General features: G+C 35.7%; 1 protein-coding gene across 2 annotated transcripts in view; it reads left to right on the plus strand.

Moving 5' to 3' along the window:
- Positions 1-26,901, plus strand: part of LOC145671258 (glutamate-gated chloride channel-like) — a 186,589-nt gene continuing 159,688 nt past the window's right edge. The window contains exon 1 of one of the 2 annotated variants that reach the window (XM_081740201.1): positions 1-789. The gene's annotated coding sequence lies outside the window, so the exon portion shown is untranslated. Of the gene's footprint in view, positions 790-838; positions 955-26,901 lie in introns of those variants that run through there. The other variant, XM_081740191.1, reaches the window with a different exon arrangement.

A 26,901-nucleotide genomic window follows, 5' to 3' on the forward strand; every position in this document is an offset into this window, starting at 1 on the left:
TCGAGTCAGGCACTTCGAGTCAAGCACTTCGCGTCGTAAGTTGGAGCTAACGGTGTCGCTCCATGTATTAGTGGATAAAACTACTCGATAATATGTACCTACATAGTTAGATAGAACAAGAGGGATAATATCAGTTATATATGACCCCATCGGGAGTGTGATTTTATTAATCAACTTTTGTTTCCTACATCACCGTGAGGTAGTTAGGGGTGTTATTAAGCAACACATTCAGCTATTAAGTTGAAGATGTACTCTGTCAGTGAAGTTTACTAATGTGTGCTAGTGAACAAATTGTGTGGCACAGATATACCATGGACACACGTTCTGCAAGTTTCCATCACTCCCGGGAACATTATCATAAGCCTTGAAGAGATGCTATACCATATTTCGTATGAAGAATTGTTTTTTTTTAACCTGTGCATCGTGAGTCACACGCCATGAACAGTTTTTTTTAAACCAGTACATTTTGAATAGTGGGACTTTTTGATCCATGCAACCAAGGAGTCAGTAAAGTGTGACGCGCCAATGTCACCTTTACTGTGAAATCTATTCCAATTACTCTCTGCATATTAAGAGAGATAGGATAATGAGGAGAACTACGGAACCGACGTGATCTTCGAGACCGAGCATCCAGAAACCGTCCTGATTGGGAAGAAGGACGTCATGCATGTATGGAAGAGTGCATGCGGACAGGAGACAACAGAATCATCTAGGACATTTCATATGAGGACCACCTCAATATAACACGCGTGGACTTGAACTGTTTAATACTAATACAGTAGCTACTGCGTAAGAATTAAAATCATTTCATTTTTTTTATTGTGCAGTGTTTCAGTGGAGAAATGTGTAAAGTTTATTTTATCACGAAGTTATATTAAAATTAATCAAAATTCACATCTCTTTAGCTTTGTTATGGATTCCTTGCTGGTAACCTCAATGGTCACATGCCGAATGGTGAGTACCAAAAACATAACAAATGCCTTGTAATCTCTGTTTTTTCAGGTGGACGTTGTTCGGCGTTTCCAGGGTAACTTTACTGCTAATAGTATTCCTTGGTAATGTGTATTCTGTTGGTGCAACTTGACTCAGTCTCATGTTACATGAGCCACTACTAGCTTTGTAGCTCATGAGTCTTTTCGTAAACAAATAATCAAGGTAGGCCACATGAACTATGAGACCTGTGTAGATCTCAAAATCGGAACTTTCTTTAGATTAATAAATGTAACATAGATCTACATAGGAACAGTTTGAATTTTTCTATCAACTAAAATTGTGATCAAATTAAAGAGTCTCAAATATTGTCTTTTTTCTTCTTCAGTCTCTACCACAAATCAGTAAAGCTCATAGTTCATGGGACCCACGATGACAGACAGTTTTCCCCAGTGTGAAGTAAGACTGCTGTCAAATGAAGGGAGAGAGACACACCTCCCCATCTATTTACATTTGGCGACCAAGCCTGGGGGCTCACCCACACTCTTAACAGGGTGCAATGCAGTGCTACATTTAACAAGCACTTGCTCACTGGTATCTCACACGTAAACCTCTCTTCTATTTATAGTAATCTTCAACGAAGTAAAAATTTTAGTACAAACAATAATTATATAAACGTAATGTAATCAATGCTTATAGCTAAGTGAATTCAAAGGAAGATATTTACAATAGCAAAAGAAACAGCAGTATCAGTTCATATTAAACAACTTTGAAGCTTGAACAAGCCAATATTACTCACTACATTTTCTGCTTTTTCTTTCTTTTCTTTTCTTTCTTTCTTTCTTTTCTTTTTTAAACATCTGAAGTAATACACTCATGTATAGTGCTGAATAATCTATAACACAATGTGTCGTTAATGCATTTCATTATTATATATTTATGTATGCTCAAGTATATTTTCGTAACACATTGATCGCTTTTGATTTACTATTATTATTATTTTGCTTGAAAGAGAATTCTTTACTGATGACTCCATATTAATTTTGAGAATATCTCAAGGGAGAATTCATGGTTATCGTAAACAGAAATGCACGTACGTATATTTTCGTTACGCTTGGACAGTTTTTTTAAGAGGTTGGTCCCACGTAAGTTTCATCAGAATCTCAGGGGAGGTTAAAAACTTTATTGACCAGGGACGCACGTATTTAATATTTTAAACATCGTTTTTATTTTTGATTTATAAAAAAGAATCATCTTATTTGAAATCGCTGATCGCTTATTTATAGAATTTGTATTTAAACAAAAGGTTTGGTGAAACTGACAGTTCTTTGAATATTAGTGTCAAAATTTACGCCACAACAAATTGTATTATTAAACATTTGTACAAAATAGAACGTTACATATACTATTGTGTTCTAAAAATATATAGAAATAAATATGTATACACAAAGAACCTCAAACAAAGAAATTGCAACTTGACTATTTCAAGCAAGAATCAAAGTACTAGGCGTAGGTGAAGACGATGTAGGGGTGTTACAGCTAGACTAGAAAACATATAAACCGTAAAATTACATAATAATCTTCATTTTCTTGATAAGTTTTCTCTTTTCTGTCCCGTGGACTAAAGAAGACAAAAGATAAATATAAGTGAATGATTATGTGGAATTTGGTGGAATGAGAATGCGGGAGTACCCCGAGAAACTCACGGATACGATGTTGTCCACCACAAACTCACTTGACCGAGAAGCGCACCAGTATCCCTTGCACCAGAGGTGAGCCTTCTACCACTGAGCCACCGTGCTTCCTTGATTGGTTGAGAATCTACCATATTTTTAAATTTACTGCAGTCATTCTTAATTTTATTATTCTGGAGGGGGCCCCTAAATATATATATATATATATATATATATATATATATATATATATATATATATATATATATATAATTATTCAAAGTTAAGATTAAAATGAACAAAAATTTCAAAATGTGAGTGAAAAAAATGTCCCGACAATGTTGCCCTGACATGGTAGGTGGATACTTTATTCTCTTGATCTAATACATTGTTGTATACGTATCTTTGTAACCGTTAATCGTTATTACAAACCTTCCATTCGTTAGTTAATTTGAAGTGCAACGTCCCGTTTTAGCACCGAAGCTACAGGAAATGCAGACCTCAAAAATGAAATAGGACCTGAACTACTTTAACGCGTTCAATGCTCTCCATTTGCATAACTCGAGGGAGGTAAGCCTCCTAGATCATCGTGGCCTCCCTTCTCGAGTTACATGCCTGCCTCTGTAGGGAAAATTTTGTCTCAATATCTTATGTAGAAGGAAATGATGATAGAAATGATCACCTCTGTTGGTTCCCCTCCCTCATGATTTCGAATCCGAGTCTTGCCTCAAAGTTCGTCTTTTTAAATCGTACTATTGGATTTTTGTATGCAGAATCAATACAAGCTACTGTAGCCCTATATTCTAATATTACATACTATTAATACTAAAAAGAAACTACATAATGAAATCGCTTTATTATAATTTCATTTAACATTGCATTTACCAATTTTAGATTTATTTTGTCCTGTCGCCTCCAAGCTTAAATTCATTTCTGGAGACTTTCCCCCTCTTTTTGAGGAAATTTAAAGTATTTTATATTAGTTTCTTTAGTTTTTCTGTAATAATTACTGCAGCCGTACACTGCACAGTTAGGCATTCTCGATATGATTTAAAAGAACAAAGTAACAAAGAATTTCCACTTGTCACTTAGACCCGCGCCTTTTCCCGTTGTCTCTTGCAAACCAGATGACGTCATAGCCACGACAGTGCTCCAGGCGACATGCGCATGCAACCACCTTGTAGTCTTTCCACCATGGTCGGACCCAAGAGGGACGGGAGTGGCGTAAACTTCATAGCGAGAAACTGCACAATTTATGCCGTTCACCAAACATTGTATGGATCGTCAAGTCTAGGAGGCTCAGGGGGGGGGGAAGCAGGTCATGTAGCCTGAATGGAAGAAAGTAGGAACGTCGGAAAATGACCATTAGGAAGATCTAGGTGCAGATGGAAGGATAATGGATCTCGCAGAGATAGGAATACAAAGTAAAAACTGGATCCGGCTGTCTAAGGACAGAAGCAGTGGAGGAGAGCTTTTGTGAATGAACCTCCGGGTTTCATAGGCTATAGTTAGCTAAACGGCGTGACAAACGTCTTGGCATTTGAAGGCAGCGCTCCAACTTCCCTTTAAATGCAGCTAGCAAATGAGAGGCCAGCGGTATTGCCACGTTTATTTCGTACGCATCCACGTCTATCCCCTGTCACCTGATCGCGCTGTAGTTTGTCTGCTTAGCCATAACAACACCCCTTTACCACTCGGCAGCGTTGCGCCAGAGCTTGTGTTTTATTCGTTTAGCTGAAATGCCAAGATGTTTATCATAGGCTTTAGTTCGTTAGGCTAAAGAGTGTGAAATTTGAGGAAGAAAGTGGAGTCAGTTACTTTAGAAGCCCTATTGCCGCATATGTTGTTATATCCCGCACACAATGGAGAAAGTTTACTTTAATAGGATGACATCTCTTAAATATTTAATTATATTTATTATGCACACTACATACATTCTTCAGGATTACTTAAAATTTATGCGTAATAATTCTTACCAAGTACTGCTTATGTCATACCAAACAAATCTAGAAACTTACAGCTGATGCGAAACTCAAACAACAAAACAACGTTAATATTTGGAAAAGAAGTAAAAAGCAAGCAAATCGCATCTACAAATTTTCTTAATCTCCTCTGTTAAGCTGGAGGTATTAATCAGCTCTGGAAAACGTCCAAGAACACCCCCGTTCCTCCGCTAATTCTTCAGAAAAACATCCAATAAATCTTAAGAGCGTTTTCTGGTGCTTTACAACGGTAACACAAGAAAGAAAAAAAAAAAAAAAAAGAGGCTGGAAAGCATACACGCGACAGTGACTTTTTGAAACCGAATACTGTAGACGATTGTTACTATGTATATATAGTGCTTTGCAACTTTGAAGCCTGCAGGAAAGACCTAAGGGTTCTTAGTACGATATAGATTAAATAAATAGTTAGCAATTAACTATAGGTTGTCAGTACAAAAGGCAGAACATTGTAAAATTTGAATTGTAAGTTAAAAAAATGCTTCTACAGGAAAGTCTAAGATAAATATGAGAATCTGCAGTGGTATATCCACATTATAAACACATCTTGTGGTGGAACAGTTAACACGTTTGCCTTTAACACAAGGTGAATTCACACTAGAACTACTTTTACTACTACTACTACTACTACTACTACTACTACTACTACTACTGCTGCTGCTGCTGCTGGTGGTGCTGCTGCTACTACTACTAATAATAATAATAATAGACCCCCTAATAATAATAATAATAATATATACAACCGTTCGAAAAGGAAGAGAAGCAAGTCAACCAGAGCAGACATTTAAACATACACTCGTATCCAAAATTACTTTGTGGTGGATAAACACCGTGTGCGTGGGTTTTCTCGAGGATCTCCCGTTTCCTCCCACTTTCTTCATTCCACCATTTCATTCATTACTCATCATCACCGTTTCCTTTAGCCTAACCGGCATAACCGTGGGACGTAAAACTCAAAGATTTCATTTCATTTCATTTCGTATCCAAAATTATTGTCGCATATCTATAAATATGTTGTTGCAGGAATATAATTTGACAACGAATTCGCCTGGTATTTCTTACAATGTCAGTATGTGTATAATCGTCAAAGACATGTATTGGAAAATTTCATTTAAAAGATAGCAGTAAATAAAAACAATAAAAAGAAAATAAACCTTTCTTGTCCATTTAACAACATTTTGTTTTATTCATACTAATTTTCGTATTTATAATTTTTTTTCCTTTGAAATTTAGCACAAATATACATTTCACGATTATACACATAGTATCAGTATTAAAAGTACCCTGCAAAATCATTATTAAATTCTATTCTTACAAGGAGACAGTTACAGATATGCGACAATCATTTTGGACATGAGTGTACATGAAAATACCTCCTGGCATTAGCCTAGTGTATCTCAAGAAAAAAAAAGCATGATGGAATTTCAATCAGAATACCTGGCTATCGGATTCGATCGCGGGAAATCGTTACAGGAACGTTAACTAATTGCCTACTCCCGGAAGTAGAAATAATAGTACCAAAAGTAAATGTGGATATATTTAAAGTGGCATTTGTGAATAATGAAATAAAAGTGTGTAAGATTGAATTGAAATTTTTAGTTTAATGCTGATGGGTTAAAAAGTTAACTAGGCGAAGTAAGACGGATGCATTTAAAAAATGTATCAGTGGGTATAATGAAAAAACTGGAAGTAATAGAGGAGCACGGAGAAAATAATAACGTAATGATATCGACAAGAAACTCACTCAACCGGGAACGAAATAAGGACTGTAAGCACCTGAGAACATTGATTGACATTAAACGACAATGTCTTCTCATTTAAGATGAAGAAGAATAAGTGTGTCAAACACAGAAAACAACTAGGAAAAAATTCTAAAGTGTAAATGAAGATGTCGGCAGCTTATACAGGGTGTTTCAAAAGAACACCGAGAACGTTTGGGAGATGATTGCTGACACCAAGATAAGACCAAAAATATACACCAACCTGGGTGTAGAAATCCGTCATGTCGGAGTTATAAGCTGCCGAAAATATGAAAAATTGAACTTTAAAGGTCTATAGCTCCGAAACTGAGGGACATACCGTAGTCGAGTCGAGACTTCACTGAGGAACTAACACGTGCGTTATCCAAAAATACACGTTTCAGAATCCTGCAGTACTCACGTAACAATTTCTACAGAGGGAGTTTGGCTACGGGCATATAATTTGAAATACTCCTAACTTCCTCTATAACAATTATTGCGGAAGTACTGCAGGATTCTGAAACATGGATATATGGACTTACTTACTAGCTCTTACTAGTCGATATCTGCACTTACTAGTTCTTAAGTGATGTCTTGACCTGACTACGGTAGGTCCCATAGTATAGGACCATGGACCTTTAAGGTTTTCGGCAGCCTATAACTCCAAAATGACGGATTTCTGTACTCAGGTTGTACTATGCTTTTTGTCTTATCTTGACGTCAGGAATCACCTCCCAAACGTTATCAGTGTTGTTTTAAAACACCCTGTATAAAGCAACTTGTAATGGTAATGGGCAGTAACATTTCTGAATTTAGTACAGGAAACGATTTACTGTGTGATTTCATTTCTGCGGTATTTATCTTCCATATTTACTATGCTAAGAATTCAATAGTAGTAACAATTAAAAGAAATATGTAGAAATTCTTTAACTCCTCATATTTATTCTGTATAAGCCAACACCTACAAAATGAAAATGCGGGTAATGATAAAATAGTTAGTTGAATGGAGATGAATTAGGAGAAACACGAGCAGTGCGAGAAAACCAACGGTAACAGTTTGCACACCGCAAAGCTCCCATCGCTCGCGGGAACAGGAGAGAGAGGAGAAGGAAAATTCTCACACCGTTCAAATATTACTCTTGCTAACAGCTCTTGGTTTTAGTACAACCATGAACAAACTGCCTTCAACTACTCACTCTATAACATTACACGTTGTTTTGTCTATAACTGGGAAACTAATTAAGCAAATTGAATAATTTTCTTGCACAATTTCTCTGTGCTATATAGGAAAGTGGTCCAGTTGAACTCGAGTTAGTAATTTATTTTGAAAGTAAATCACAATGAAGTTACATATAGAGGATTTTTGGAAAAGGATTGTAGGGTTTGGGAAAGGTATTTCGAAACTCATGTAACAAAAAGGATATCAGATGTGGGTGGAATAGGAGCAACAACTCCGACAATTTTGGCATGTGTGATACACAATCATCCAACATGGTACACTTTGGCTTATATATACGTACAGGGCCGAATTTTATTACGGGAATGCACCAATAACTACAAGTACATTTGAATTTTTATTTTAATGCTTTTAGAGCATCTGTGGTATGAATGAGAAATTGCCCGGGAAATGCTAAGTGCTCTTCCTCCAACTTTCAGTAAATTGACTTAAACTATTGGTTTTGCAAAGCTCCGTTTTCTCTTAAGGCCCAAACCGAAAGGTGAAAGCAGACATTTTCGGAAAGTGTTGCTATTTTTGGACTGGAAACCGGACAACCGTGACAGCTCCAAAAGAAACCCTGCCAGAGAAAGAAGGCAAAGAAAATAAAAGGGTATAAGGGAAACACCTGTGCCATCTGTATGAGTGACTTTCGAAACTATACTGGCGGAAAGGAGTGGATTCAGTGTGTCAGGTGCGAAAAATGGATGTGTTGGTTTTGCAATATTGGATCCAAAAATCCACAGTATGCTAGTTACGATTGTAATTTTGACGATTAAGGTTTTCATTCCGTTGTTACATGTAAAGGTGTGTTAAAACTAAAGCTTTAAGAAAAACTTGTATAATGGTGTATAATTATATAAAACAATCAAGATTTCCTTGTTAAAATACATACAGCATATATTACACATGACCAAAACAGTCAGTATTTTACACTGGATTTACATTAATTCCATGTTAAAGTAACTTTGTGTGCTGTGGATAACTTTGACCTTATGCAGCAAATACATAAGATGTCAAAGTAGACCCACCCTGGGGTTACTTTGACAGGTAATTCTTTAATTTTTCCCGCCAAAACTTACTTACGAAAACTTAAGTTCAGTAGTGGATATGATAACCTAGATACCCATTGTTATGATGAGAATAGTATAATTGACTGGTTGCAGCCAGTGTCCCCTGTACACATCTAAAATAGTACAAAACCAGTCAAAGTAGCTCCGTTCTACGGTACGTAGTTTCAACGTTTTGCATTCACTAATTTAAAAGTTACAAGAGTATAACAACATAAATGAACCACCTTGTGTATATATATGTCTCTTAGAGTTTGTTTATAAAAGCCTAATATAAAACCGGAAGCAACAAATTTCTACACTTTTGGTTTCAAAAAGGGATTAAAGCCAAGATTGAACATATCTAGGTTCGTATCTAATTACCATTCCTTGCTATTTATTAACGCTTCAGAGGAAACAAGGGGGTATTACTATGACGGTCGAAAATAAGAATGGGAAGGTAGTCAGTGAGAGAAGTGAAGTCTTAGGAAGATGGAAAGGATATTTTGAGGACTTATAGCGAAGTAGCTCAAGTGGTAGAGCGTTGGCTTCGCATTCGAGAGGTAGTGGGTTCGATTCCCGCTTCCAATCATCCTGACTGAGGTTTTCAGGGTTTTCCTTAGTCCTACCAGCAAATGCCGGGATGGTGTCTATTAAACAGGTACTGGCCGATACCTTACCACATCCTTTCCATTGTTGTTGTTAGATATCCAGTATAAAGTGGCCCCTGATATGTATCTGGTGATTGTTAAATAAATAAATAAATAAATGAGAGTAATGATATACCGTGTGGCCTAAATGTTGAAGTAGAAAATGAAGTATTCGAGGATGATAAAGGGTTTAATATTCTTCGGGATGAGTTTGAAAAAAAAAAGCTATATGCGAGATTAGGATAGAAAGGCAGTCAGGATATATAATATAACAATCGAATTCATTAAGAATATAAGAGACAAGGGCAAGAAACAATTGTTCCTGCTCAACAATAAAATGAAACAGAAGATTGCCCAAAAGATTTGCTGAACACGATCACTATTCCGGTGGCTAAGAAATCGAACCCGTACAGATGTCAGTTTTATACAACTATTAGTTTCGTATCGTATGCAGCAAAGAGTTTTCCTTTGAACACTGAACACAAAGGTGAGTATAACAACAAATGAAAAAGTTGAAGGGGAACCGTTTGCGTTCAGGAGAGGTAAGGGCACAAGAGATGTGGCTGGATTATTAAGGGTGCTCGGTGAAAGATTTACACAAAAAGGGAAAAAGTTGTATGTGGTATTTATTGATCTTGAAAAGGCCTTTGACCGCATGAATTGGGAATTGTTGCTAGGAGTTCTAAATAAGGTTAGGTTGAAATGGAAAGATCGAAGATTAATAAGAAATTTATATATGAAACAAGTAAGTATTGGAATAGGGGAGGAAATGACAGAGAACAGTGCAATTGGAAGGGGAGTACACAGTGATGCTGTCTCTTGCCAACATTATTTACTGTAATAGAAGAGATAGTGAAAAAGAGCCTACATAATAATGACGGCATTTCTGTAGGAGGTAGAATGACTAAGTTGATACGGTTTGCAGATGATATAGTGCTTGATGCGGAATCTGAAAGGAAAATCAATTAGGTGATAGAAAACTTGAGGAAAAGCTGTGAAGACTATAGAATGAAAATAAATGTTAGAAAGACAAAATCATGGTGACTGGAAGGAAGTGGATGGCATCAAATATAGAAATAGGAGGGAAGAAAATAGAACAGATGATAGTTTTCGATACCTAAGTAGTATTATTAGTGATGATATGAAGTGAGAATGTGAAATAAAAGTAAAGATAGGAATGCCGAAAGAAGCTTTTAGAAGGAAGAAAAGTCTGTTTTGTTGAACCTTTAGTAAAGAGTTTTGAAAACGAAACATACGATATTTTGAGTGGAATATTGTACTGTATGGGACATAAACAGGGACATTTCGCAAAAACGTTGGAAATCGACTAAAAACTTTTGAAATATGGGTGTGGAGAAGAATGAAATGAAATTTGTTAGTTTTACATCTCATGCCGGCTATGCTAAAGGAGACGGTGATGATGAGTAATGAATGAAATGGTGGAATGAAGAAAGTTGGAGGAAACAGGAGAACCCCGAGGAAACCCACGCACGAGGTGTTTGTCCACCACAAAGTTCACTTGGCGGGGGCAGGGTTTGAACCCGGGACCCCATGCACCAGAAGTGAACGCTCTACCACTGAGTCACCGCGGCCTGGAGAAAAATGGGAAGAATTAGTTGTTGGTTCGAGTGGAAAAAGAATGAAAGGCTGTTAGAAATGGTGAGGAGAAAAGAAGTTTTGTATTATTAAGAAGAGGAAGAGAAACTGGTTGGGATATTGGTTAACAAGAAACTATATCATGAGAAACGTACTAGAGAGTATGGTGGTAGAAAAGAGAGGGAGGGGGCGAAGAAGGCTACAATTGATGGACGATATCGAAACAGAAAATTCATAGGTGAAGAGGAAGAGGTTAGCATAAGACCGTGGAATACGGAAGCTTCTCACTGCCAGTTGCGGCAAATGATCTGCCAATAATGCCAGAATCCCTATGACTAGCACTTTTGCTGTTATAAAGATGAATATTGGAGTTAAAAAGGGCGTCAATCAGAAATTGTTTCAGCAGTATAATGATGTCAGATAAAGGCTTATTATTGAGTTACCAGATTCATATAATGTATTTGAAAAACTGTTTCTCTCTATCTTCTACCAAAGTTTGCTCTATTGCGGTTAATATTGAAACCGGAAGTTGTAGATTTCTACAACTTCCGGTGGTACAGGGACACAAGAACGAAGGTGACTCCCACTCTTGGGATTCTACTTCATATTAGAAAACTTATCCTGGTATCTCTAGCTGTATTTGCTCTGATTCCTGTCGACAGACAAATAGATGGACATAGCCTTTCTAAAACAATTCCAATACTTATGTATAACTTAGGCTTCTAAAAATTACCGTTATTATATGAAAACAGTATTAGGTGACAAGGTTAATTTTTAGTGCAGAGATGGCAACCTGAGAAGTTATAAAATCCCATCTCGAGAATCAGGAAGTCGCATTTTGTTTTTGAATTTTCCCTCATTGCACTAATTACAAAATAATAATAATAATAATAAAGTAAAAAATATGAACATAAAAATCTTGTCTTTCATGTATACAAGATAGTTTCCAAATAAGTATTTCCTTAATCGATAACAAGTTTTTGTTTCAGAGGTACAATATTTGCATCACACCGTGCGATCACCTCATATTAAATTCATTTAATTGTAGTGCGACATTTTCAAATTCGAATTTTAAGTAGCTCAGAATTTTGTCCAATTTTTGTCCATTTTTGTCCACCCAAGAAAAAATCTTTTACCATTCAAATAAACGAGGGAGGGCCATTTCAAAATTCGGGACACTTCTATCACCTGTAGTACGACAATCTTCAAATTCGAAATTTTATTAATTCATAATTTTGTCCGATTCTTTATATTTTTGTACCACCAAGGAAAATTTTGTTCTATTTAAATAAATGAGGGTGGGCTGTTTGAAATTTAACTACATCAATCATCTGCAGTGCTACATCTTCAAATTCGAATTCTAACAAGCTTAATATTTTATCCAATTTCTGTAAATCCTTGTATCACCAGCAAAACTTTTTATACAATTTAAAATAAACAACATTGGGTCATATCAAAATTTGGCCACTTCGAACACCTGTAGTATGACATCCTCAAATTCAAATTTTAGTTAACTGAAAATTTTGTCTAATTCTGGGACATTTTTGTACCACGAAGTAAAATTTTGTAGCTTCCAATTAAATTAGGGACGGTGAAATGGTCCTCCCTAGTTTATTTAAATATTACAACTTTTATCTTGTAAGTACAAAAATATTCAAGAATCGGACAAAATTCTGATCAAATTTAAATTCAAATTTGAAGATTGTCGCACAACAGGTGATCAAATTGACCAAATTTGAAATAACCCTCAATCGTTTATTTGAATTTTACAAAAGTTTTCTTGATGGTAAAAAAATGAACGAAGATATCAGCTACATAAAATGCGAATATGATGTCGCACTACAGATGTTCGAATTGGCCAAACTTTGAAATGACACCTAGTTGTTTATCAGCATGGTACAAACTTTTTGCTGGTGTTACAAGAATGTACAAAAACTGAACAGAATTCTAAGTTGTTAAAATTAGAATTTAAAAATGTCGCACTACAGATGTGGGTAAAATTTTAAAATGTTCATCCCTCACTCATTTAAATGGTATAAAATTCTTCTTGATGGTACCAAAACGTACAAGAATTGGACAAAATTATGAGCTAATTAAAATTAGAATTTGAATATTGTCGCACTACAGGTGATCGAATTGGCGAAATTTTGAAATGACCTTCCATGGTTTATATGAATGGTACAAACTTTTTTTGTGTTAAAAAATGTACGTAGTTCTCAGTTAAAATTCGAATAAGAAGATGTCGCACTACAGTTGATAGAACTGGCCAAATTTGAAGATTCGCACTACTAGTGATCGAAGAAGAGTGATTTTAAAATGGCTCTCGCTCGTTTATTTGAATGATACAAAATTTTTTCTTCAATGAACAAAAATGGACAAAATACGAAAAATTGGAGCTGGTTAAAATTCGATTGTGGAATCGTCCGAAAGGTGGAAACGTCCGTGAAAGGTGATCGAAATGATCAAATTTTGAAATAGCCTACCCTTGTTTATTAGAATAGTACAAATGTATTACTTTGGGTGGACAAAAATGGACTAAAATTGGTAAAAATTCTTAGCTAGTTATAATTCAAATGTGAAGATGTCACAATACCGAGTTTGCCACATTATGAAATGACCCTCCCTTGTTTATTTGAATGGTACAAAATTTTTCTTGGGTGGAGAAAAATGGACAAAAATTAGACAAAGTTTTGAGCTAGTTAATACTCGCATTTGAGGATGTCGCACTACAACTAAATGGTGTGTCCAAATTTTGAAATGGCCCTCCCCCGTTTATTCGAATGGTACAAAAATTTTTCTTGGGTAGACAAAAATGGACAAATTTCTGAGCTACATAAAATTCGAAGTTGAAGATGTCGCACTACAGAAGATCGAAGTGTCCCAAATTTTGAAATAGCCCTCTCTCGTTTATTTGAATGGTACAATTTTTTTCTTGGGTGGACAAAAATGGACAATAATTGGACTGAACTACTTAAAATTCGAATTTGAAGATGTCGTACTACAAATAAATGGACCCTCCCATACTGAGTCTGCTAATTTCTTCGTACATTTTGTGTGAAAAATTTTGTAAGTTGATTGTTTATCGTTTGACCGATTATTATTTTATTATTTTCTTTCTTTCAATACCAGAGTACAATTTTTGTTCTTTTGCGATTATTTTTGAGTATCAAAGATTACAAAAAACAATTCCTCAAGTAGCATAAGCTTCGTTGATTTAAAAAAATCAGTTAAAATGTTATAACTGATTTCACGCTCATCAAAACCTCATTATCTCTATTTTTCGCCTCTAGAAAATTTTAGGGATTACTTGTGCAGACGGTTTTACCAAATTTTGACAGATTTCAATCATTTTCAGCGATGGGGGTATACGCATAAATGCGGATAGTGGAAGAACACACCTACACATACAATACTTTCATTATCACTCAAAATTCATTTCAATATCCTGTGCACTGACACTAATTACTTATATTCATACTCTCATTTCTTCGCGATAAATGTTTTACATCGTATTTTACCTATAAATGTTCTATTTTGTAGAACAGTCTGCTCGAGTGAACCCAAATTTTCTTAGCATGGATATGGTTGATATACGTGAAAAATTCGATATATATTACCAATTTTGATTTTAAAAAATCCCCTTTATCTCGTTTGAAGAAATTAATGTTAAAAATCCCAGGAAGTGGGATTTTTTTCATGGGTTGGCATCACTGCCTTACTGCTCCACAAAGACCTCAATATTTTTCTTTGTTTTCTACTTTATCTCTATTGTACAAATATTTTTATGACGAATTATACCACCTACATAGAAATAAATTTTTGCAAGAAAAGAACAAGGGAAAGAAAAGAGAACATGCTGAAGTAGAAAGTGGTATAGAATTAAGTTAACGTGTAAACAATCAATTCACGAGATAAAATATTTATTAAAATTTTAGCTTGTTTAAGAGCAAATAAATTCATTTCAGCTTATCTACACTAAATTGTAGAAAATGTTAGTAGTAAAATGTAAAACTATTCTATTCATATGTTGAATTCCTCTGCATGGAGGTCAAATAGAGTTCATTTTGTTGTTTTGTCATCTATCATGCTTTAAGAAAACTTTTCTTGTTAATTGATTAAATTACCATTTCTTTTACACGTGTCGGTGAAAAAATTTGCATGTTTTAATTGAAAAACTCTTATTCGTGATATTTGTCACTATTCACGTCACACCAGAAGCGACACAGTTGCTTAGTGTTAGAGCGTTCACTTCTGGTGCATGGGCTCCTTGGTTCGATCCCAGTTCGCGCCATGTGAACTCTGTGGTGGGCAAACACCGTATACGTGGGTTTTCCCGGGGTTCTCCCGTTTCCTCGCACTTTCTTAATTCCACTATTTCATTCATTTTTCATCATCACCGCTTTCTTTAGCCTATCCGGCTTAAACATGGTTCGTAAAACATAAAGATTTGACGTCACGCCAAGTGTTGGTGTGTTGGTTTCTCGTGTTGGTTTTGCGTGATAGCTGGCATATGAATAGTACACTTTCAAAAGGAAATATTTGGAAGGTGTAGACAGTGACGTTAGGGCTTCAATTTGTATGCACTTACGAGGGAACCTTTCCAAGTGTAACTCTGATTTCGAGTCGAGACTGTGGTCGTTGCATACCTTGTACCAAAAGAACATAACACCAAAAGGCCTACATCCTCGATCGCAACCGTTGCGGAGATATAAGCGTGAAAAGTTAGAAATTGAGCTCCATACTATACATTACAAAGTCAGATTCCGGGTCAGATTTTTCGGAAACGGTCGGGTAAGGAAACTCAGCGAATACATATCAAATTAGTGTGTGGAGCACAGAACCTTTTGAATGAAAAATTTGTGTCCCCGGGGCACTCGCAGGGTCCCAGAGGGGTCCAACTCAAAATTTGCAAATGGAACCGGGGGTCAAGTAGCATATTGTATGAAAGCTATTGTTAAATAAAAGAAGATAGAACACATCTCAACTCTCTACGATAACCCTGTGCAACCGGGCTACTGGTCAAAATATCAATACAACCTACATCAGAAAATCTATGGCCACGCTTCTAAATCCATTAAATTGCGACAATAACAAAACAGAAAAACACGTTTAAAAGTGCAAGGTATTGCAGTAAAGCAAATTGCTGCAGAGTCTCTCACAGAGTCGAACAACGGACCTTATCCAAGTATAAGTGTGACTTCGAATGAACAATGGACCATAGAATAACCATGACCATTGGATTTCGTGTCCTAGAAGAGAAAGGATACATTGTCAATCGCAATCGTCGTGGAGGGTGAGAAGGTCAAAAGACAACGGTATATGCTTCGCGCATCGGGACCCCAAATTCACAGATTGCACTGTGAAATTTCTATCGGGGGATTTGCTGAACGAGAAACACGGTGGTAAAGGCGAAAAGGAGTAACCTTGAAACTGTGAGGCAACTTGGAGAGGAGTGGGGTTGGAGAAAACTGTAATAATGGTGCAGAAATAAAATATATCGGAGGGTGCTTTTGAGAGAGAGAGAGACTGCAGCAATTTGCTTTACTTCAATACCTTGCACGTTTAAACGTGTTTTTCTGTTTTATTATTGTCGCAACTTAACGGATTTAGAAGCGTGGCCATAGATTTTCTGATGTAGGTTGTATTGACATTTTGACCAGTTGCCCGTTTGCACAGGGTTATCGTAAAGAGTTGAGATTTATTCTATCTTCTTTTATTTATGGTAACAATAGCTTTCATACAATATGCTACCTGACCCCCGGTTCCATTTGCAAATTTTGAGTTGGACCCCGCTGGAACCCTGCGAGTGCCCCGGGGACACAAATTTTTCATTCAAAAGGTGTTGTGCTCCACACTAATTTGATATGTATTCGCTGAGTTTCCTTACCCGACTGTTTCCGAAAAATCTGACCCGGAATCTGACTTTGTAATGTATAGTATGGAGATAAATTTCTAACTTTTCACGCTTATATCTTCGCAACGGTTGCGATCGAGGATGTATCCCTTTTCGTGTTATGTTCTTTTGGGACAAGGAATCGAACGGCCATAGTCTCGACTCGAAGTCAGAGTTATACTTGGATAGGTTCTCTAGTTAGATCGAGATTGTATATTATGTTTATTTGTATGGGCTTTCCGCAGTGTTTAAATATGTATTACATATTATAAAAGTAATTTTCGTCAAATAGCTAAACCAATTCTGCTGTGAATATTAATCTAAGCACTCAGATTTATTAATAGTAATACGACTTCCTGTAGCACTTGTAATGGTTTCACGTTAGTGATCCTAATCTAAAAATAAATAAATAAAATCAGCAATCTTGCTTTGTGTGAAGGTACAGTTCTGATGGAAATGAATATCTTATATATCCCTCTTTCACGTATACTCTTTCATTTTAACAGTAGTGTTACATTTTCTTGAACTACACGTCATGAAACGGCACCTATTCTGACTTGCCCTTACTGCATGTGTTATGACGTTTCTAAGCCTTTTCTATTCTTCATTTTCTGTTCCACCTGTTCCTTAGTGTATGTTATCCTATTTCTAAATCTTTTCTTCTTTTTCTGCAACACCTGTTCCTTACTGAGTGTTATCCTATTTCTAAGCCTTTTCTTTTCTTCATTTTCCTCAACACCGGCTTCTTATTGTGCGTTATCTTGTTTCTAAGTCTCTTCTTTTCTTAATTTTGTGTTACTCCTGTTCCTTACTGTTATCCTGTTTCTAAACCTTTTCTTTTTTCATTTTGTGTAACACCTGTTCCTTACTGTGTGTTATCCTGTTTCTAAGTCTCTTCTTTTCTTAATTTTGTGTTACACCTGTTCCTTACTGTTATCCTGTTTCTAAACCTTTTCTTCATTTTCTGCAACAGCTGCTCCATACGTAACTCATGCCTCTTTGTTTGGTGAATCATAGATGTTAGTGAAATTTTATATTGTTATTGGTATCAAAATTTTTTGTTTACACACCTACATACAAGCTAAGTAAATTAGAAATTTCTACAAATAAAAGGTTCTTTTCTCATGACTTTGATGACTTTCTGGTAATATTTTATATTTCGTCGAACGAAGTAAATGTTTTCAACACTCCCAAAAGCAAATTGTATACTTCTTTTATATAACAACTTAACCCCTTTATTCTGTAGCCCTCAAATCTCACTGAGTTTCATATCTTAGACAAAGAGTATCAATATTACCTTCAAGCAGCTTCCGTTTCATATACGATATTTCATAGCAGAATACAAATAATTATTTTACGAAATTCTTTTCGTATTCTTCATGAATCTTATTGATGTATTAGTTTTTCCAGTTGCCTAATCTTGGATCAGTGGCGACGATAGCTTTAATTTTAGGGGGAGGGTGAACGAAGTGGCAGAGACGTTTATGGAGGGCAGCCATTTTTTATATGCTGAATTTATTACTTGACCCACATTACAATACAACATATCTGGAGGACAGCCAGGGGGACAGACCAAAGCTACCGGGAGGAGGAGGAACGTAGTCCTTGCCCACCTCTAGCATCATCACTGTCTCGAATATAGTTTTATAAAATTCGTCCCGAACTATAGTAAACGCTTTATTATCCATGTTACCGTATTTTCTTCATTAACATCTAGGATACACTATCTATTGTTACTATTCTCTATTATACAAATCCTCATATGTGCTCGTTCTACCTTCCTAAGTCTTCGTTCTGGCCCTGAGTACGTTCCCATTCTTATTTTCTACGGCGGGTTTTCGAGTGGCAGAAAAATTGAATTGGAAAGTAGTTAGGATGGTGATTAGTACAAAGCTATTCTAGTGATATGTTGACACAATACATAACGTCGGAAGTCCTAAAAGTTTAAAAGCAAGACCTAAATTATAGGACTTGTTCAGCTAAATGAGTTTGAGGACATCTATACTTCAGGACTCTTTCAGCTTCATAATGTTTAGGATTCCCGCAGATTAGGATTTTTACAGTTAATTTGATTTTTAGAACTTCTACACTTTATAGAATTTGTACAGCTAATTAAATTATTTTTTAATGACTTTCGTACTTTTGGGCTTGTTCAGCAGCATGATTTTCAGGGGGCGTACATTTTATAAAACAGCAAAATGTTTTTTAAGACTTCTGCACAAATCATTTTAAGGAATTCTACATTTTATAGAACTTGTACAGCTAAATGATTTATAGGACTTTTATAGCTAAATCATTTTAAGGACTTCTGCATTTTATAGAACTTGTACAGATAAATGATTTATAGGACTTTGACACTTTAGGACTTCTTCAGCTAAATCTTTTTAACAACTTCTGCATTTCATAGAACTTGTACAGCTAAAAATTATTTCTAGGACTTCTGTAACAAAATCATTTAAAGGATTTCTGCATTTCATAGAACCTGAACAGCTAAATGTTTATAGGGCTTTTGTAGCTAAATCATTTTATGGACTTCTGCATTTTATAGAATTTGTACAGCTAAATGATTTATAGGACTTTTATAGCTAAATCATTTTAAAGACTTCTGCATTTTATAGAACTTGTACAGCTAAATGCTTTATAGGACTTCTGAACTTTAGGACTTGTTCAGATGTGCTATTTTTACGACTTCCGCACTTAATAAAAGTTAGACCTCTAAATCATTTTTAGAATTTCTGCACTTTAGGACTTGTGCAACTAATTGATTAACAGGACTTCTTCCCCTTATTAGTTATTTAGCTATATGACTTTTTGAACTTCCCCATTTGATATAACTTGAACAACTAAATGTTTTTTTCTTTTTCTTTTCTTTTCTTTTTTTTTTTTAGAACTTATGTACTTTAGGACTTGCTCAGCTATATGATTTTCAGAACCTCCATTTTATAGATCTTCTGCACTTTATAGAACTTATACAGCTAAATATTTTTTTTAAGGACTTATGCAACTTATAGAACTTGCACAGCTAAATGATTTATAGGACTTCTACAATTTAGAAGCTGTGCAGGTACATGACTTTTGTTACTTCTGCACTTGAGGACATGTTCAGTCACATGAATTTTAGGCCTTTTGCAATTTACAACTTGTGCAGGGGAGGTTCAATACCATTAGAACTTTTGTCATGATCCCGCCAAACTAAAGCAACTAATGATTAGCTTAGTGTTTTTGAGGAAATAGTTTGATAAAATATATGCGTCCTATAACTAGATTGTACAGGTACTCAACTTAATTACCTCTTAACTGCCAATGACGATTTAACTCGTCATGAGAATTTCGCTTGTATTTGCAGTCTGACGACTACGTTCGTCATAACAAGATTCGTATTAGGCGTGACGAATTAATACGTATCATATTGGGCATGGCGTGGAACATAAAAGTCAAAGATTTAATTTCATTTCATAATATGTATTTTTAACAAATTTATTTCCCATTGAGATGCAACTTTCTCATTCGGAAACTCCCCAGTTAACAGGTTAAACTAATTGTTAACTTAAAAGCATGTATAAAGTATACTTAGTGTGGCTTATGAACCTCATTGGAATTTAATTTATCAAATAATCAATTCAATACCCAATCATGAGCTTGAGTGGCTGTTAGAGCATACTTTTTTCCAGTGGCGGCTAATGTTAATGTTGCAGCGTTGTGCAACGACCAAAGTATTTCAAGAAAAAAATATTATCAGCAGTAGCAGTAAAGAACAGGAAAAAATTACTTTCTAATACTTCCATATACTTAAAATAACATATTGTTTACTTCTATAAGTGTAAAATCCATTAATCCGTTTTAAAAACCGAAAAACAATCCGTCACAGAGTCTCTAATTTATACTGCGTTGCAGCGAGCCTACAACGACCAGATTTCCTACAATGCGGCAATTGGAGCGAATGTTAAGTCTGGTTTCCCCTATCTCAGAAGTTAAAGGCTCTGGTCGTTGCATTGCTTCTGCAACAACGCGGCACGGTTTACAGTGAACGAGAAGGTTTTTCGCGCTAAATAAGATTTCTGAATTTTATTTCACTACCAATTACAAATGGAATTAATTTCTATGAATTCAAAGTTTTAAATTACGGGACTATAACTGACGGAAACCAATATAATGACAATATAAAAAAAAGATCGCAAAATTACAAAATAAGAAAGGAAATATGTAATAGAGTAGAAATCAAATGAAAGTAAACACGCATTTACAAGTTAATTCTTAGCCTATATAGATAAAGAAGGCTTCTTGTACAGTAATGTCAATATATATAGAATCCCCCTTCTGTGGATAGTATTTCAGTGTATACATGTTTGTTTTATAAAACAAACTTATTTTATCCCTTCATAACTTTCCACATAAAACTGTATGATAAGAAACGCCACACTGAATTTCAGACTAGTTAGCAATGCCCAGGGGAGCAGCCTAAAGGGGGGTCCATCGGGTCCGGGATTCCCAATGATTTCGAAACTCGACTAAGATTTGTAGACTTTCTTAAATAACTATACTTGTTTAACAGGGATATGATTGATGTAGGGTAAATATTTAATTTTACATCTCATCATGTACTCTTTCTTTTCTTATAAAAATAATCGTTCCATCATTTCTGCTAAAAATATAGGTGACAGTAATTAATTACTTATCGTCTTTTCGAGTGTAGAATAAGACAGATTCCATATTACATAGACGTATTGGACCTCTTCAAATACTTTGGACCCCTTCAAATACTTTGGACCCCTCCCAGCAAGCATTTCTGGGTTTAGAACTGGCAATGCTGTTTGTTTTGACGTGGCTTCTGTTACATGGTGATCCTACATCTGGCAGGTTTCAAAGTTTGCTTTCAAGAACGTATCACATTGATAAGCATTGTTTCCTCTCGGGTGGAAGTATACTGTGTTCATAGTGTATTACGACCAAGACGGATGATTTGGAATGTAGTTTTTCTTTTACGCACGTGCGTAGGTTGGTGTATAAGTGACATTCGTGATTCATATACCTCTTTAGTATCAGCTGTTTTTCCTGAATCAGTTTTGATTTTTAGTTATTAGCTTTACTTGATGTGGGTGTGTGCTCTAATTCTGTAAATAACCTATAAATTATGAATGAATTCTATACCATGACTTCTGTAAATAACTTAAATAACTTTAAAAAACTTCAGAAAAGCGATTTGCCAAGCTCTCCGCTGAAGAAATCCTTGCAATTAAGGCTTAGACAAAAAAACAAGCAAAGGGAAATTCAGAAGAGTGCTCAAAAAATCCGGTTTATATTCACTAGACATCTTATGGTAGCAATGTTCTTTGCACTAGATATATTTCCACAATTTGTTTTAAATTTTCCTAGATAAATTGTGAATAAAGTGTATTCAATTTACATTTTTTTTTATATAACACTAATCTCTGTCATGAACTGGCTTCAGTCTACGCTGCAGAAGAATTTGGACCACTGTCAGGGACTGTGTTTGCTAGAATGAATTGTTCATAATAATCTGGAAAATTTATTTAGTGAATCTAGAAAGTCTCTGTAATTAATATTAACTTTGCCTTGACTTCAGTAAAAGGAGACAGGCACTTTTCCATATCGAAAAGAATTGACATTTTCAAGGAATTGAATGTTCCAAGAAAGGTTATCACCATTAATTATGCTTTGCATCGGAAAAGACCTGATAATGGGAATACCAGAGTTCAACCAGCATGTATTAGACAAATTTACTGCAATCAAAGAGAGGAGAATGGACTTACTAAGTAAATAAGGTGACTAACCAGATAAAATGTTCTGCATTATTTTTTTATTTTTTAAAAACAGAATTTTTGTAACCGTCAAGTGTATCGGGTCGCTTCTGCACCTGTTGTGCTTCAAATCGCAGTATTTCAATAAACGATTAAAGAAATCACTTAATTCAGTTCCAAATAACTGTAGAATATATATTATGCATATTAATAAGTCAGGGAGAAATTCTGAGAAGCTTCGTCGCTTACTGAAATGTTCTCACCACAATGCAATGTTTTAAATATATATATGAAAAAAAAAATGAAACTTCTTTGTCCAGTTCCTTGGGAAGGAAGCAATTCCCACCGAAGAAAGAACTTATTTGCGTCGCGGAATAAAGTATAAATCGAACAGAGCGTCCACAAAATATACTTCTATAGCCTGGTGGCGGTTATATTTTATTTAATTTCACATGTCACAGCATTTGTATCTAAAGTTATGCTGATTAGTCAAAGAGTCTAGTTTTCATCTTCGTTTCCGATCATGGGCGCCCGAAAAGAAGGGCAGGGTGGGTCCCCCTGGATCATAAAAATGTATTAAATTTCTTAAGATTTTATTAATACAAATTAAAAATGCCAAACACAATAAAGTAACCAGGGATTTCAGTCCCCCTTGAAAATTTTCTTCCGATCATTCGTACTGCAACACCCGAAACCACAATCCACCGCCCACCACTGCTTTTTTCTTTCTTTTGTTGCGTCTCTGAAGACAGAAGGGACCCGTCCCTAGATGGTAATGAAGGCAGTACCCAGGGGCAAAGTTATTGTAGGTCACAAACATTCACTAAGTTTGAAAAGAAATGAAATGAAATCTTGAAGTTTTACGTCCCACGATTATGCCGGTTAGGCTAAAGGAGACAGTGATGATTAGGGATGGTATCGAGACGAGACGAGACGAGACTTTGTACAGTCTCGGTCTCGTCTCGGTTGATAAATAACCGTCTCGGTCTCGGTCTCGTCTCGAGTAAAAAATCACCGTCTCGGTCTCGGTCTCGTCTCGGTCAACAGATGCTTGTCTCGATCTCGGTCTCGGTCTCGAGTACCAAGTCTCGGTCTCGTCTCGAAAGTCTCGAAAGTCTCGAAATAAATAGTGTGAAATTAAAATAGTGAAAGTATTATTCTCGTACAGTCTGTCGTTTCCGCTTATTTTTTCCTTTCATTTTTGACTTTTAATTATGGTATGGTGTACCTCTTCATAGCTAATTTGCTCGTGCTAATGTTTTCCATGCGTGTATTTCAGGTTCAATGATCAGTGGGTATATCACCCTAAAACCCTAATAGTAACCCATATTTCACTTTCAGGAATAGACTTTGTCTGATATAGCCTCGGTACTGCCTATACAATTAAACTCTATTAAATTAACTTCAGTACTATACAGTAGTTTATTTCCTTCCTTTGAATCAGAATTGTTCAGTACCTCCTAACGGATAACGCAACACATACCAGCACGAATGTATTTAATCGTACCGAAATTGAAACTTTACAATTTCTCATTTATTATTCAATACATTCTGCTTTTACTGTCATTTTCAAAACAGAATATAACGTTCATTATCTTAACAAATAGGGTAAATTATTACTACAATGTATTTTGTTTCAAATTGATCAAATGTTTTATTACCGTTCCATATCTCCGTGTTTAACTGACAATTTATAACACGAACGTCCTGAACCTTGTGGTGGGGGCTACTACACTCATCTTTGCTATGTGAGGTCTCGAGTTGGATCACAGAACAAGTTAGATTCAAAGTCCGATGTTTCGCATAGTTCACGTCCCATTTTAAGTGTATTCTGTTTCTTATACAAGCTTATAAGGTCGTAATGCAATACATAAGCACATATCCAGTGCCGTAACATAGATTAATCTTATTCCTGAGCTCTCAGCGGTGCATGCAATCTTCATTCGAGAAAACTAATCGTGTGTTCAGTATGTTGAAATTTTATATTGATTGAAAGTTACTTGCGAAACATGGACATACATCTTATATAAGTATTCGAGTTACCTGTATCTATTTTTTTCTCACTTGCCAAAACAAGTGATTCTTAACTTTCTAGTTTTATTTTGTATTAATTTTCGTAGTTTTGCTGCAACATTATGGATTGAATAGTCAAAAATATATTTTCGCTCTACGACTTTCATTAAATTTTGGATCCATTTTTACCCTAACTTACCTAGTAAAAGTTATATATATATATATATATATATATATATATATATATATATATATATATATATATATATATATACAGGGGCGGATCCAGGATATGATCAAGGGAGGGGCTGAACCATATTTTGCCGTTTTATCCAGTGTAAAGCAGGATTGAAGCCCATTTTATTCAGTGTATATCTGAGCGTCAAGGGGGAGAGGCTATAGCCCCCCTTGGATCCGGAATGGGGCGCGTCTAGTAATGTTCTCGCAGTGCTCCCAGGGCTGTCTTTCAAGGGGGCCAGACTTAGAAATTTGAAACCGAAATATGGGTCAAGTCATACATCTCTGGATAAATCTTGAAACACTAAACAGTGTTTGGCAAAAGATTTTTCATATGGGTCACCGTTTTCAAAATGGCCGCCAAGATATGGTGTCTGTATCAGATAAAACGTCCAGTACCAGAGTTGGCGTGGGTCAATGAAAACTTGACTCACGACCCACTGACCCACCACCCACAGTGACCCACTGTGACCCACCATGACCCACCACCCATCGTAACCCACTCTGACCCACCACCCATCGTAACCCACTCTGACTCACCGTGACACACCACCCACCATGAACCATTATCATCCACTGTGACCTACTCTGACTCAGCAAAATCCATCGTCATCAACTCTGAACACGATCCACGGCCTCTTCTGTACTGACTAAAGAGTTTACACTTGGAATAAAAACAAGACTATGAAATTATCACTAATCGGAGTTTGAATTTCTAGTCAATCGCTCAAGCACTACTCTGTTACAATAACGGTGGATCTGATCTTTACAATATCAAATGGTAAATTGTTTGTCAGTGAGGAAATTGAAGCACTTCGAGATGGAGGGAAATTAGTGTGTGCCTAAAATATACTTGTACTAAGAGAGTATTCTTGCAAGTGTTAATTTCTGAACGCATTCCAAAAGAAACTTCTATTCGCAGGAAAATACCCCTGTACAATATGGAAAAGGTTATGGTTTCTCAGTTCACAGTATTTTTCTCACAAAAGACTTGAAAAATCAGTTTTTCATAGTGTATAAAGGTGCTCTAGTACCGTCTGTGAGACCATCTCCATAAAGTATACTCATAATTGTAATTTGTGTAATCACTAAAACACCACGTTAAATTTAAGTTACAAATATGCATAATTGCAATTATTATGAATATTTATTCAAAGTAGTTTACCTAAAGCAAAGAAGAGACTTACTAAAAATTAGGTGCAAAGTTGAATAACACAAATAAGCCATTAGTAATACAAGTATACATATTCCATAACTCGTAATTTTGCACCTTAAAACAAATCTGAAATCAGGTTTATTTCCTGTTGGTAACTTTTTCGTGGTAAATCATCTGTAGCGGAATGATGTCCATCCTTCAGCCAAGAAATAACTAGCTCGTCTACTTTGAGCTTGTCTAGCGGTACGCCATTAACATTGATGAACAACAAGTTAGACATTGTTTGAGCACTTAGTCTACTTCTAATATCAGTCATCTGTAAATTCATAAGGGGAAATCCCCGTTCGCACTCTGTCGTGGAAATTGATAATACTTTTACCCGATTTCTGCAACTCCTCATCGACAATCTGCTTGTTAGACTTAAGTCTGATAACGATTTTTCTTGGTCAGTTTTGAAATACTCAGCAAGAAGTATCATCTCTCTATCACCATACAACATCTTTTCCATATTGATCATGTCAGTTGGCAATGTCGACTCATGGAGAACAGAAAATTCATCTACCACGCCTTCGATAGGGAATCTTGTGAATGAATTATCAATTAAAGCCTGATAAACTGATGATTTCTTATTTGTTTATAAATTTAATTTTTGTAATTACACATGAAGATTTGATGCCATTACCAAGTTCCCTCCCCCGTCTAGAAAGCGAAAGGGAACGAGGTTCCTGGAAAGTGTTCAGAGGTGAATGGAAATTTCCCTCCTTCTTCCCCTTCAATTACCACACTGATGTTTGTCATGTGCCAAATTACGATGAATTTCAATTAAATATCATAGTATAATTATTTCCTTGTTCAATTATCGATATTTTTCAGTGGAAAAAAAGGATGAAATTTGAAAGTTCCAAGTCAAGGTAAGTAGACCAACAAAAAGGGAAAAAAGTGTAAAATTTTCCATATAATACGTACAATCCAAACTTAAAATTTTCCTGT

The sequence above is a fragment of the Thermobia domestica genome, chromosome 2 (assembly GCF_964235325.1).
Source record: "Thermobia domestica chromosome 2, izTheDome1.hap1.1, whole genome shotgun sequence".
Classification (NCBI taxonomy): domain Eukaryota; kingdom Metazoa; phylum Arthropoda; class Insecta; order Zygentoma; family Lepismatidae; genus Thermobia; species Thermobia domestica.